We start from the raw sequence: 13,565 nt of genomic DNA, 5'->3' as shown, positions 1-13,565 counted from the left end.
TGGTAGTGCATTGTTCACCCAAGCTGAACCCGATGTAAGCGGCGAAAATCTGACTCATCAACCGTTGGAAACGCTTAAAGGTCATCTACCACTCATTTTGTCAAAGATAGAGTTGAACTCCATCGCAGATACTAATGGAAGACACAGAGGGACAACGTTAAAGACAACGATCTGGTTGTCATCAAAAACAACAACTTGCCGCCTAACGAATGGCAAATGGGCCGAATCATCAAAACCGACCTTGGACCTGACTAGAACTGTAGAGTTGTCGACATCAAGACAAAAAATGGAGTCATCACCAAGCCAATTACAAAAATTGTGATTTTATTTGCAAATTAGTATAATCCCTAGTTATTTACATACATTAATATTGTTCTAACTTTTATTTACAGGTATGGCAAACCGACAGACCCTACTACTGGCAATTTTCATGCGGCATTTGCATGAAAAATCATCATATCCGTACGTACAGGAAGTTTTTAAGTTATACCCCAACAGGGCCATATGAACTCATGGTGGTTAAAAATATTGTTTGAACTGTCTTGCACGATCACACACAATTCAAGCGTGCAAAACTGAGTACGGATGTCATATCTGTCGACACAGCCAAGCCATGGCGCAGAACAATTAAAAGGATCAAGACAAGCCTACCCAAAGCCGTCACGACGAGTAGACCTGGTTTTTATTCCCACTGCATCCATAAAGATTACTGCAGAACATGTCCTCAAATTAGGACACCTCGGCTATGTTAAATTTTTAAAACGATCCTATTTCTTCATTTGAGTTCCGATTTAAAAAAAATTCGTATATAGAATCTCCTCATCGAGCACTATTAAGTAAATTATCTCTTATAGTTTAGGAGATATTCGCATTTGAAAATTAAAATTTTAAAATTTTTACCGTCCTTACTTTAGTTTTTTGATAATAGCGGGTCCAAATATTCCCGATTTTCGCCATTTTTTTTATTCGCTAAACAACAAGTTTATATATCAAGCAGTGAAAGAATTATGTGAAACTCATGACTGAGTCCAAAGTTATAGGCATTTTAATTTAAAAAATTAAAAAATGCGATTTTCTGCCATTTTTTGGGAAAAAAGTAACTTTTTCTTTTTAAGTTATCTAAAAAGTTTCTAAGAAGATGTATATAGAAAGCTGACTTTACATAAAATACGATAAATGAAACAAAACCTAAAAATTTTTGATACCGAGGGGACCAGGTCCATCCAAAAAACCCTATTTTTTATGGAAAATTCAATTTTGAGCAAAAATTCTCAAATCGCATAGTCGATATCAAACTATAGTGACCTGTTTTATATGACCCAATATGTTCTTAATCATTTTGTAACGGGTTTCGATAACCCCGCCCCTGGTATGGATATAATAGGCAAAAAACCAAAAATCCCATTTTTGGGATTTTTTAAAACTTTTTTGAGAATTCCGGGATTTCTAATAAGAAAATTTTTATTTAATTTTGGATTTTGAGTAAAAAAATCTACCTAACTGTAAAATTTCATCAAAAAATATTCATAAATAAAAATTTTATTGCAATTTGAAAATTTTGTATCTTCGCAAAAACTGAATAAAAACATTTTTTAATTTTTTTAAAAAAGGTATTCCTCGAATTTTTCAAAAATTATATACAGTTTTGAAAAATAGACAAAATTACCTCTCCATTGATATATAACATGCCTACCTAATGTTTTTAAGTGACAAATTAATTAGGGAAAACTCAACATCTTTTAGAGAATTTACCAAGTACTATTATTTTCATCCATAAGGTTCACTCTTAAATTTGTTTTATATATATTAAAAAAATTTCAGGTATTATTTTTTAAACTGTAATGATTTACCCCTATAGGTCACTTTAATAGGTAGCTTATTAAAGTGACCTATTGAGGAAAAAATTCATTACATAAGAATACATTAGACATATTAGGTAGAATATCATAACCCTTTAAAAATAATTTAATTTAAGTACCTGTAATTAATATATAAGACAGGTTTATATCTGTTTGTAATTATTTGTAATTTTCTAACCTGGCGATCGTACTAAAACACTCTTCAGCTCCTTTTCAAGATAAAGTCAACTTCTTATTGAAATATATTGAAACTGCACATAAAAATAAAATGGATAAAACTGATATATGTAAAATTGAAAATTTTATAAAATCAGTTGATATAAAACTGATGAGTGTTCGGTATTCCATTGCTAAATTTCGATCGAAATTTTCTGATTGGCTGGATGAATGTGTGGAAGTTGCTATTTGCGTATCAACTGTTGGCGCTCCCTGTAAGCAATATGAGGATTTGAGCTCAAAATCAAAGAGGAAAAGGTTATCAACTTTACTAGAAACCTTATCTAACTTTTAAAGCAATGTTAAGAAAAGAAAAACAGCCTTTGGATGCCATAAAAATTGCAAATATTCTTCCAACCGCATCACCAAGACGACTGAAAAGAATTGTAAAGAGTATACCCACACCATCATCTGATACAACGTTCACTGAGGAAGAAGCTATTGCGCATATGTTGCAGCTGGGATTAAGTCGTGATAACTACATAACGTTAAGAAAGGCGCTATCTGAAAAAGGAGTGGATGTTTTACCATCATATGACAAAATAAATGAAAAAAAGAAAAGCATTATACCACCTCCTATTGAAATAACTGATCGGAAGGCTGTTATTGGACTCGGCGCTTTACTCGAAAATACTGCTTTAAGGATGGCTTCTGACTTTTCTTCAGACAAACTAAAAAAAAAATAAATTCTTGTGATCTTCAACTCATTTGTAAGTGGGGATGTGATGGATTATCAGCAATCTCGGAATATAAACAAATCAACACAAGTGAATCATCTTCCGAGTATAAAAGTGTATTAATGGCATCGCTAGTTCCATTAAGAATTCGAAAGTATGCTGACAGCGATTCTCCATCGATGATATTTGGAAGAATTCGACTCCAGGATCCAAAGCTTTTTGTAGGCCAATAAGCTTTGAGTATATAAAAGAATCCAAAACAACAACGCAAGATTTGATAAATCGTATTGAAGCAGAAATTAAAAACTTGGAACCTATAACAATCGAAATAGAAAATTATTCGTTTAACATGTCCTATGATTTAAAACTTACAATGATTGATGGGAAAGTTGGAAATGCCATTACAGGAACATCATCTACTTGGTACTGCTACATATGTGGTGATAAAAAATCAGAATTTTCGAATATTTCCAAACAAAGGTCAATAAATGAGGAAACATTACAATTTGGAATATCCCCCCTACATGCTCGCATACGATTTCTGGAACATTTTCTACATTTAGCATATGATTTAAAGTACAGAAGCATACCGGAAAATGCAAACAAAAGTGCAAATAACAATAAGGAGTTAGTGAGAAAAGAAGAATTCAAGAGGAATTTAAAAAGCGGATGGGATTAAATATTAATAAACCACTCACAGGATATGGAAGCACAAACGATGGTAATACCGCTAGACGTTTTTTTAAACACTTTGAAACTACTTCCGAAATAACCGGAATTAATATGGATTTACTGCAAAAGGTCAATATTATTCTAATGGCGATAAATAGGAAGCATAAAGTGAACGCAACAAAATTTGGAGAGTATTCTACAAAAGTTTCTAAATTACTTTTGGAATTATATCCCTGGAAAGAAATGACACCTACAGTTCACAAGATATTATGTCATGGAAAGATCATCATAGAACATAATAATCTGCCTTTAGGAGAGCTTACAGAAGAACCCCAAAAATCGAGGAATAGAGACTTTAAGCATATTCATCAGTTTAGCTCAAAACGTTAGCATTTGAAAATATTCATGAATTTAAAGATTTACTTTATCTTTTAGATATGGACTACTGTGACTAAGACTATACTTATAAATACTTAGGTAGGCATGTTATATATCAATTTGAAAAAATTCGCGGAATACTTTTTTAAAAAAAATTAAAAAATGTTTTTTATTCAGTTTTTGCGAAGATACAAATTTTTCAAATTGCAATAAAAATTTTATTTATAAATATTTTTTGATGAAATTTTACAGATAGGTAGATTTTTTTACTCAAAATCCAAAATTAAATAAAAATTTTCTTATTAGAAATCCCGGAACTCCCAAAAAAGTTTTAAAAATCCCAAAAATGGGATTTTTTGGTTTTTTGCCTATTATATCCATACCAAGGGCGGGTTTATCGAAACCCGTTACAAAATAATTAAGAACATATTGGGTCATATAAAACAGGTCACTATAATTTGATATCGACTATGCGATTTGAGAATTTTTGCTCAAAATTGAATTTTCCATAAAAAATAGGGTTTTTTTGGTTGGACCTGGTCCCCTCGGTATCAAAAATTTTTAGGTTTTGTTTCATTTATCGTATTTTATGTAAAGTCAGCTTTCCAAAAAGTATAAATTCTATATACATCTTCTTGGAAACTTTTTAGATAACTTAAAAAGAAAAAGTTACTTTTTTTCCAAAAAATGGCAGAAAATCGCATTTTTTAATTTTTTAAATTAAAATGCCTATAACTTTGGACTCAGTCATGAGTTTTACATAATTCTTTCACTGCTTGATATATAAACTTGTTGTTTAGCGAATAAAAAAAATGGCGAAAATCGGAAATATTTGGACCCGCTATTATCAAAAAACTAAAGTAAGGACGGTAAAAATTTTAAAATTTTAATTTTCAAATGCGAATATCTCCTAAACTATAACAGACAATTTACTGCTACGACGACATTTTGTCAAAAAACTAAAGTAAGGACGGTAAAAATTTTAATTTTCTAATGCGAATATCTACTAAACTATAACAGAAAATTTACTGCTACGACGACATTTTTTATAGTGCTCGATGAGGAGATTCTATATACGATTTTTTTAAATCGGAACTCAAATGAAGAAATAGGATCGTTTTAAAAATTTAACATAGCCGAGTTGTCCTAATTTGAGGACCCCCCGCCGGGCCCCTGGTTGGCCTATAAGGTCCAAAACCTAAACTCGACAACACCTCCTCTTTGTGCATACCAAATTTCATTAAAATCGGATTAACCGTTAAGAAGTTACCGAATTATTTCCGTCTTTTTTTTCTATACCACTTTGCACTGCTGATTTCCCGTCAAATTCATTGGCTGACATTGACCCTCAATTCAATAATATAATTGAAGTGGAACTAGGAAACGACGCCTACCCATCAACCGAAGTAGGTCCAGTTGTGGCCGAAAAATCTGACTTGGGCTATTTATTTTCAGGACCCATTCAAAACCTGTGGTAAACTTCACCAAGTCATGGGGGCCGGAAACACCCTTTACCATACTAATGGTCCTTTTTTATTCTCTTTTCCTTACTTCTTTTTTCTTCATACATTTGCCAACAAGCATAAAAATAATTTGTTAAAGATCACTCTAGTTTTGACAGCCAAACAAGTGTGACCCCTTTTTTCAAAATAAACAAAATTTGTGAAAAGTAATTGTGAACTTAAATAAAAGTTAATAAAAATACATAAAAACAATAAAATACAAAATACAATATTTTGTATTTTATTAAATGTTCAAATGAATGTCAAAATTCTTCAAGCTAAATTAAAAGATATATAGATAGTAGATTCTGTGATATACGAATTTTTCTATTTTCTAAGACCGCATAGTAGTCCGCTAATTTAATACCCAAAATGTTTACATGAATGTTAAAATTATTCGTGCAAAATTGTAAGATTCTAACTGTAACAGTTTCCAAGATAAACGAATTTTTGTATTTAATTTATGTGGGACATGGCACGCCCCCTAAAGCTAGTCCGCCCACTTTGTATCATAAATAATAATATTGACACTAAAGTGGCTCCTACACAATTTTAGGACTCTAAGTGTTATATTATTTCAAGAAAAACGATTTTTTGTATTTAATTGATATGGATGGTGCCGCTCCCCTCATGGTTAGTCCGCCAATTTATTACCCAAAATATTTACATGGATGTTAAAGTTATTCGTGCAAAATTCTGCCTCCACAACTTTCACGTTGCAAAGTCCACATGTATTCAGATGATGTATAGATGTACATAAGTAGTACCCTCAGCTCAATTCAAGAAAGCGTCGAGAAAATTAATCAGGATCTAAATAGTATACACTCCTGGGCGACGGAAAATGGGCTCTGTTTAAATCCACAAAAATCAAAATGTTTGCTAATCTATAATAGAACAATAAGGCCAATAACCGGAATTGACATTAAGATAAACAGCGAATAAATCGCTATTGTACAATCCCCAAAAAAATCTTGGACTTGTGTTTAATAGCAATCTCTCATGGACCAACCACATCCAAGCACTTGTGGCCCAAACGTATTTGAAACTTAGATCACTATGGTTAACTCAATTTTATACACCCTTGCGAATATGAATCCTAATAGCTAAGACATACCTAATTCCATGTCTTACATATGGTTGTGAACTATTTGCAAGCTGTGATTCAGCAAGCAAAGCAAAACTTAACGTTCTATTTAACAACATCGTCAGATATGTTTTTGGCTTAAGGCAACGTGACCATGTTTCTACATTCTCAAAACTACTCCTTGGTGTATCTTTTATTTACACAGCAACCTGGCTATCTTTATCGCCTATTGAGTCCCCCCGAGGCAAGAAAATCATTGTACCCAATCATCAGAAGCTAATATCTGAATGGCAGTTCCTTGTAAATGCCACACGTCTATGGAACTTACTCCCACACACACAACAAACTAACTGCAACGCAAAGCATTTTAGGAAATTTCTGTATTCTTTTTTTTAATAACTAATCTATTCAATGTATCCCCTATTCCGAATATATTCCTGTACTATAATTATAAGACTTGTCTTGTTGCACAGGAAATAATAAATAAATAATAATAATAGTTTCCAAGATAAACGAATTCTTGTATTTAAATTATATATGGAGGTGCCACACCCCCTAAGGCTAGTCCGTCCACCTTTTATCCCAAATAATCATATTGACACTAACTTTCCTCCGACAAAATTTGAGGACTCTAACTGTTATATTATTTCAAGATAAACAAATTTTTTAGGTTTATTATAATTTCTCTTGATGACAATATATTTCATTTTAATTCTAAAATAATACATTAATGACATATTTACTTCTTAATTGCTAACCTTTTTTACCTTTTTTACCTTTAGTCTTAAAGAATAATTCTTATTATAATGCCTTGAGGTATACAATAATTTTTTTACCCTCTAGTATAAATAAAAAACCCACTTAACGATTTTGAAAATTCCAAATACAATAGTTTTCCAGATTAAGATTACGATACATATGAGAGAAGCCAAGCAAATTATTGCAAGTTCGCCAATTTCTATCTATCTATCTATCTATCTATCTATCTATCTATCTATCTATCTATCTATCTATCTATCTATCTATCTATCTATCTATCTATCTATCTATCTATCTATCTATCTATCTATCTATCTATCTATCTATCTATCTATCTATCTATCTATCTATCTATCTATCTATCTATCTATCTATCTATCTATCTATCTATCTATCTATCTATCTATGAAAAATTTGAATTATCTAACAGTTTTCAAGATATAAGAAATTTTGTATTTAATTCATATATGTGGTGCCAAGCCCACCACTGAAATCCCGACCGTTATTTTCTAAATGTTCACATGAACGTAAAAGTTATTCATATAAAATTTGAGGATTCTAGCTCTAATAGTTTCTTAGATAACTATTTTTTTCTATTTAATTCATGTGGGGGCTTCAAGCTCCCCAGATTATAGTCCGCCTTTTATCCTCAAAATGTTCAGATGAATATTAAAGTAATATAAGCAAAATTTGATGAATCTAGTTCTATATTTTCCTAGATAAACAATATTTTGTATTTTATTCATAGTCCTTATTAAAAGTTCGCTCGTTATATTCTAAATCTTCAGATGAATGTCAAAATTCTTCAAGTGAAATTTAATAATTATATTTCTAAAAGTTTCTAAGATATACGAATTTTTATATTTTATTCATATGGGCGCTCCAAGCCCCCTCAGATGAAAGTTTGCTCCTTTTTTTTAAATTTTAGATGAATATTAAAATTCTTCGTGCAAAATTTTAAGAATTTAGTTGTATAAGTTGTATAAGATTCTAACTGTAATATTTTCCAATACAAACGAATTTTTGTATTTAATTTATATTGAAGGTGCCACGCCCCCTAACGCTAGTCCTCCCACATTTTATCCTAAATAATCATATTGACACAAAAGTGGCTCAGACAAAATTTGAGGACTCTAACTGTTACATTATCTCAAGAAAAACGAATTTTTGTATTAAATTAATATGGAAGGTGCCGCTCCCCTCATGGGTATTCCCCCAATTTATTACTTTAAATGTTTACATGGATGTTAAAGTTATTTTAAGATTCTAAATGTTTAGTTTCCAAGATAAACAAATTTTTGTATTTAATTTATATGGGAGGTACCACTCCCCCTAAAATACAGGAACTAACAGAACACATCTTCGCATATCTTCAGTAGAAATTATATGTGAAGAAATAGAATTCATCAAAAATCGACTCATTATATGGACTCAACAAATCATTTCCCAGATGAGCACAAGCTTTTGAGACTCCAATAGACAATCTCGCCAAACAGCAGTCTTTTGACCATAAACCCATTCATGGATCGCAATGGCATTATCAGAGCCAATGGTCGACTCGATCAATCACCAGCATTGACCTATAATGAACGCTACCCAATATTGCTGCCTCATAACTCGAAGCTATCACGACTTTTAGTTGAATTTATACACAAAATTACCCTTCATGGAGAAAATCAACTAATGACTCGAGTCCTACGAACGCCGCCGCTGAATTATTTTCGGCTGGCAAACGGCTGACATTCAGCCGCTGAATTTTTTTATAAAACATAACGGCAAATTAGCCTCGTGCCTTATGAAAATTAAAAGCGTGTGAAATTAAAAAGAAGAAATGGAAAATAAAATTACAAATTTTTTTAAAAAATTGGGCTCGTCCAATTCTGAACACTCTGAAAGTGAAGAAGAATTGGAACCACAAAAAAGCGAGTGTGAGAGTGATATTTTAAAATATGAACAAATATTAAATACAAAAAGTGATGTTAAAAACAACACCATGATAATCCTACATAAAAAAACAGCAGGCGGCTCAAATGTTTGGAATTTTTTTGGGCAAATGATTATATCCCAAAAGGTGGTATTAACAAATTTCCACATTTGCAAATTGTGTTTCGACGATGAGCCTATGCATATTAAAGGGTAAGTTTACTATCTATTGCGTTAATCAAGTCACTGTTCCCGTAGTTCTAGTTTCATATAGTCCCAGTTTATATTTTTAGTATATTCTATACTATATACTATTGTTTAGTCTATAGTCTAGGCTATAATCTAGACTAGGTTATAATAAACAGTATAGTTAATGGAGCACAGTCCGAATTGTTCCTTGTCTATATTGTAGTCTACAGTCTAGTCTATAGTTTAGTCTATAGTCTAGTCTACAGTTTAGTCTAGTCTACAGTTTAGTCTAGTCTATAATTTAGTCTTGGTTTAGTCTATAGTTTTGTTTATTCTATATTCTAGTCAATAGTTTTGCTTCTAGGCTATAGTCTAGTCTATAGTCTAGTCTTTAGTCTAGTCTATAGTCTAGTCTGTAGACTAGTCTATAGTCTAGTCTGTAGACTAGTCTAGTCTTTATTCTACTCTTTATTCTAGTCTGTAGACTAGTCTAGTCTTTAGTGTAGTCTTTAGTCTAGTATATAGTATAGTCTATAGTCTAGTCTGTAGACTAGACTAAAGACTAGACTAGTCTACAGACTAGATTATAGACTAGACTATAGACTAGACTATAGTCTAGTTTATAGTCTAGTCTATAGTCTAGTATATAGTATAGTCTAGTCTATAGTCTAGTCTATAGTCTAGTATATAGTATAGTCTAGTCTATAGTCTAGTCTATAGTCTAGACTCTAGACTAGACTATAGACTATACTATATACTAGACTATAGACTAGAATAAATACTAGACTATAGACTAGAGTATAGACTATACTATATACTAGACTATAGACTAGACTAAAGACTAGACTATAGACTAGACTATAGACTATACTATATACTAGACTATAGACTAGACTAAAGACTAGACTATAGACTAGACTAAAGACTAGACTATAGTCTAGACTATAGACTAGACTATAGACTAGACTATAGACTAGACGATAGACTAGACTTTAGACTAGACTTTAGACTATAAACTAGACTATAGACTATACTAAAGACTAGACTAGTCTACAGACTAGACTATAGACTAGATTAAAGACTAGACTATAGACTAGACTATACTATATACTAGACTATAGACTAGACTATAAACTAGACTATAGTCTAGACTATAGTCTAGTCTATAGTCTAGTCTGTAGACTAGTCTAGTCTTTAGTCTAGTCTACAGACTAGACTATAGACTAGACTATAGACTATATTATATACTAGACTAAAGACTAGTAAATAGACTACACTAAAGACTAGACTAGTCTACAGACTAAACTAAAGACTAGACTAGACTACAGACTAGACTAGACTACAGACTAGACTATAGACTAGACTATAGTCTAGTCTATAGTATAGTATATACTATAGTCTGAACTGGACTGTAGACTAGACTATACACTAGATTGTAGACTAGATTGTAGACTAGACTATAGATTAGACAATAGACTAGACTGTAGACTTGTCTATAGTCTAGTCTACATATAATAAATTCTAAAATTTTTTGTTGTTTTCAATATAAAATAAGAAAGAACTGTTCGTTCGCATTTAGGGGAACAGGCAGTTAAATTCTGAAATATAAGAATAGAATTAAAAAATGGTTTTTGAATGCTATAATTTGTTTTATACGTATTATTAATTTTTAAAAGTTATTCTTTTGTTTGTTTTAATAAAATATATTTACATAAGACCACTTTTGCTGGCAACATACATATTAAACATTATTATAAAATATCCATAACAATTTCATTAAATATTTTTAAGAGCTTGGAAATAAAATTTCAAATTAAATGTATCAATAATGAATTTTATAAATTGTTAACTTTACTTTTGTAAACATAAGATTGTTTTGAATTAACTAAGTTAAAATATATGTACTCATTAAATAGTGCCTTGAAAAATTCAATTCTTTATTAATAAAAAAATAATATAAATTATTTAAAATAAAATATTATTATTAAACCAATATGTAAGTTCAAATTACTAAATTTCCATTCAAAAATATTTTGTTTGATTCGCTATCATAAAAGAAAATAATGTTGAGTAATTTAAGCCGGCTGACAGCCGATTTTGAGCCGCCGCCGATGATATTTCTGTCAGCCGCCGCCGCCGATGAAATTACTCGGCGCAGGTCTCTGGTACCTAGCTGAACTCCATCGCAGATACAAATGGAAGACACAGAGGGACAACGTTAAAGACAACAATCTGGTTGTCATCAAAAACAACAACTTGCCGCCTAACGAATGGCAAATGGGCCGTATCATCAAAACCTACCTTGGACCTGACTAGAACTGTAGAGTTGTCGACATCAAGACAAAAAATGGAGTCATCACCAGGCCAATTACAAAAATTGTGATTTTATTTGCAAATTAGTATACTCCCTAATTTTTTACATACATTAATATTGTTCTAACTTTTATTTACAGGTATGGCAAACCGACAGACCCGACTACTGGCAATTTTCATGCGGCATTTGCATGAAAGATCATCATATCCGTACGTACAGGAAGTTTTTAAGTTATACCCCAACAGGGCGATATGAACTCATGGTGGTTAAAAATATTGTTTGAACTGTCTTGCACGATCACACACAATTCAAGCGTGCAAAAGTGAGTACGGATGCCATATCTGTCGACACAGCCAAACCATGGCGCAGAACAATTAAAAGGATCAAGACAAGCCTACCCAAAGCCGTCACGACGAGTAGACCTGGTTTTTATTCCCACTGCATCCATAAAGATTACTGCAGAACATGTCCTCAAATTAGGACTATGTTAAACGATCATTTCTTCATTTTATGAGAATCTCCTCATCGAGCACTATAAAAAATGTCGTAAGCAGTAAATTATCTCTTATAGTTTAGGAGATATTCGCATTTGAAAATTAAAATTTTAAAATTTTTACCGTCCTTACTTTAGTTTTTTGATAATAGCGGGTCCAAATATTCCCGATTTTCGCCATTTTTTTATTCGCTAAACAACAAGTTTATATATCAAGCAGTGAAAGAATTATGTAAAACCAGGGTACAGATAGCGATCGAATTCAATTCGCTCGCGAGCGAGTTTAATTCGAGCGATTTAAATAATTCATTTTCCGGCGAATAAATCTCGACTCGCGAGTTTAATTTTTAAACTCGAGATTAGAGTTGAAAATTTAAGAGCGTAAAATGGAACTCGCTCGCGATTCGAGTCAAAACGAGTTAATCGCGAGTTTTATAATTTTGTAAATAGAATAAATTAAAATTTATAAGGCATAATCAATTTATATATAAATATGACATAACCAAATAAGTTTCCCATACATACATACATACATACATACATACATACATACATACATACATACATACATACATACATACATACATACATACATACATATACATACATACATACATACATACATACATACATACATACATACATACATACATACATACATACATACATACATACATACATACATACATACATACATACATACATACATACATACATACATACATACATACATACATACACACAAACATACATACATACATACGTACATATATACATACATACATTTTTCCCCTTCATACATCATTCCCCTTCAAACATTTAGAAGACAAAACTATTGCGCATCACCCCAGACGCCACGTTAGAAACACTTCTGGACGATTGTTAGACGAGAACGCACATTTTACAAAAATAAAATACATTGATTTCGAATTTTCGTCTTCCAGAAATACACTTTTAAGTTACTTCCGGATGATAGTTAGAAGAGTGCATCCATTTTGCTTAAACAAAAAAATATGACTGTTGAACTTTTTTCATCTGGAAGTATACGTTTTAGTGACTTCTGTATGAGAGTTGGGTGAGAACACACATTTTACAATAACAAAATACATTGTTTCCTAATTTGTATCTTCTTGATTTGTATGTTTATGTCACTTCTGGAAGACAGTTTGAAGAATGTTCACATTAATGTTGTATTTTATTCATCTGGAAGTGTGGATTTTAGTCACTTCTGGACGACTATCAGACGAGAGCACACATTTTACAAAAACAAAATACATTGAGTTCTAGTTTTCGCCGTCTGAAAGTATAGTTTTAGTTTACTTCCGGATGAAAGAAGGAAGAGTACAAAAACAAAAAAATATAAATACTCCATTTTTTAGCGTGAACACGAAAAAAAAATAAAAATATATAATGCAGAAATTTTGCTAAGTTCAGTGATGTTTTGTGTTTTGTCCAGTCATGTTTAGTTTTAATTATTCATTGTTAAACTTAAATGAGTT

This window comes from Lucilia cuprina, chromosome 2 (assembly GCF_022045245.1).
Source record: "Lucilia cuprina isolate Lc7/37 chromosome 2, ASM2204524v1, whole genome shotgun sequence".
In the NCBI taxonomy this organism is placed as follows: Eukaryota; Metazoa; Arthropoda; class Insecta; order Diptera; family Calliphoridae; genus Lucilia; species Lucilia cuprina.
The sequence above is the reverse complement of the archived record's forward strand: the minus strand, read 5'-3'. Positions refer to the sequence as shown.